Source organism: Bison bison, unplaced genomic scaffold (genome assembly GCF_000754665.1).
Source record: "Bison bison bison isolate TAMUID 2011002044 unplaced genomic scaffold, Bison_UMD1.0 scf7180017859188, whole genome shotgun sequence".
In the NCBI taxonomy this organism is placed as follows: Eukaryota; Metazoa; Chordata; class Mammalia; order Artiodactyla; family Bovidae; genus Bison; species Bison bison.
In genome coordinates, this window is record NW_011489760.1 from 20,648 (window position 1) to 22,547 (window position 1,900).

The 1,900-nt window shown below is 43.4% G+C and overlaps 1 protein-coding gene across 1 annotated transcript in view; it reads right to left on the minus strand.

Moving 5' to 3' along the window:
* Positions 1-1,900, minus strand: part of LOC104981601 (G-protein coupled receptor 64) — a gene marked incomplete at its 5' end in the record, with an annotated part of 20,145 nt that overhangs the window by 8,367 nt on the left and 9,878 nt on the right. The window lies entirely within an intron of this gene.

The window sequence follows — 1,900 nt, forward strand, 5'->3', positions numbered from 1 at the left end:
GGTTTAGTTCCCTTTTACAAATGAAACAATATGTTCCTTCTGTCCATTTGTATTCTAATGAGAAGTCATTCTGGGGAAATAAGAAAGGGGCAGGCTCATTTCTACCATAAGTATGTGAGGGTAGGTACCATGCTTTCAGGTTTATGATCAGTATGATTTGGGCATATTTTTTTTCTCGTTAAAATTAAGTGTCTCTTAGCATGACACTGTTGGCAAATAAAACTTTTCTACAATAAGTAACACAACACCTGGATATACAAGTTCAGAAACTGTACACTGTAGGTAAAAACGAAGACATGGCATGTAGCCAACAAGCACATTGACTGGCTTCCTCCAAATAAAATAAGCCAAATTAGGCACCTGAATTATATCTCAAGTTAATGAACTACTGCCTAGATAGAACTACAGGAGGATGCTATGGGAGCTAAAAGCCACCAGGAAAAGATGAAAACAAGCTGATGAAAATGCAGTTAAAAGGCTTCCCAACAGAAGATTTGGAATAAAAGACAACCAAGGGATAAGAATGCTTATTGTCAGTTCAGTTCACTCAGTCATGTCCGACTCTTTGCAACCCCATGGACTGCAGCACGCCAGGCTTCCCTGTCCATCACCAACTCCTGGAGCTTGCTCAAATTCATGTCCACCGAGTCAGTGATGGCATCCAACCATCTCATCTATGCAAACCTATTAGTTTGCTTGGCTTTTGATGTCAAGGTGCGTTTATTAAGTATTAGTCACGGCTGACAACTCTTTTATAAAGCTGATCTAAAAGAATGAGTGTGGTTCCCTGGTAGCTCAGTGGTAAAGAATCTGCCTACGATGCAGGAGACATGGGTTTGATCCCTGGGTCGGAAAGATCTCCTGGAAAAGGAAATGGCAACCCACTCTAGTATTCTTGCCTGGAAAATCCCAGGACAGAGGAGACTGGCGGGCTATAGTCCACGGGGTCGCAGAGAGTAGGACAAAAGCATCAACAAAAGAATGAGTAATTTGCTTTTGTAAAGAATACAGAGGAGAAGCGTTCCCAAATGACTGCAGCTAGGCTTCATTAAGTGGGCAGCTCCAAGGTCAAGGGCCACAGAGTCTGGCTTGTCCGCTGTATGTCTAGACAGAGAACTGCACAGGGATTAGCCACTGGGCCAGGCTGCTGCCACTGACTTCTCGCTTATCACTGTCCTCAAATCAAGTGCAGGCAGAGGAGCTCAGACTGGTGAGATCTCACAGGGACATTTATGGTATGCGTACTTTTCTGTATGCATGGTCTATTATACTTCAGTAGCAAAATTAAACAAAAAAAAAAGATAAGGAACCAGGTGAAGGAAGAGTGATTGACTCTCCCAGAAACAGTTACTGGTAGGTTCCCCTTGATATCCTTGTTCCCTCCCAGGAGGCAGTGATGGTAAGGAGGGAAAGGGACCACTTCTTGAATTTAGTGAATTTGGCCTTTCTTCCAAGGATCTCAGAGCACCCTTTCTAAAAGATAAATCTGTTTTTTATTTTACTTGATTTTTTTAATTGGAGTATAAATGCTTTACAATATCATGTTAGTTTCTGCTGTACAACAATGTGAATCAGCCAGATGAAGATATATGCTGCTGCTGTTTAGTCACTAAGTAGTGTCTGACTGTTTGTGACCCCATGGACTGTAGCCCACCAGGCTCCTCTGTCCATGGAATTCTCCAGGCAAGACACTGAAGTGGGTTGCCATTTCCTCTTCCAGGGGATTTTCCCGACCTAGAGATCTAACCCTTGGCAGGCAGATTCTTTACCACTGAGTCACCTGAGAAGTCCATGTATCACATCAGATGAGATAAGATCAGTCGCTTAGTCATGTCCGACTCTTTGCGACCCCATGAATCAGCACACCAGGCCTCCCTGTCCATCAACAACTCCTGGAGTT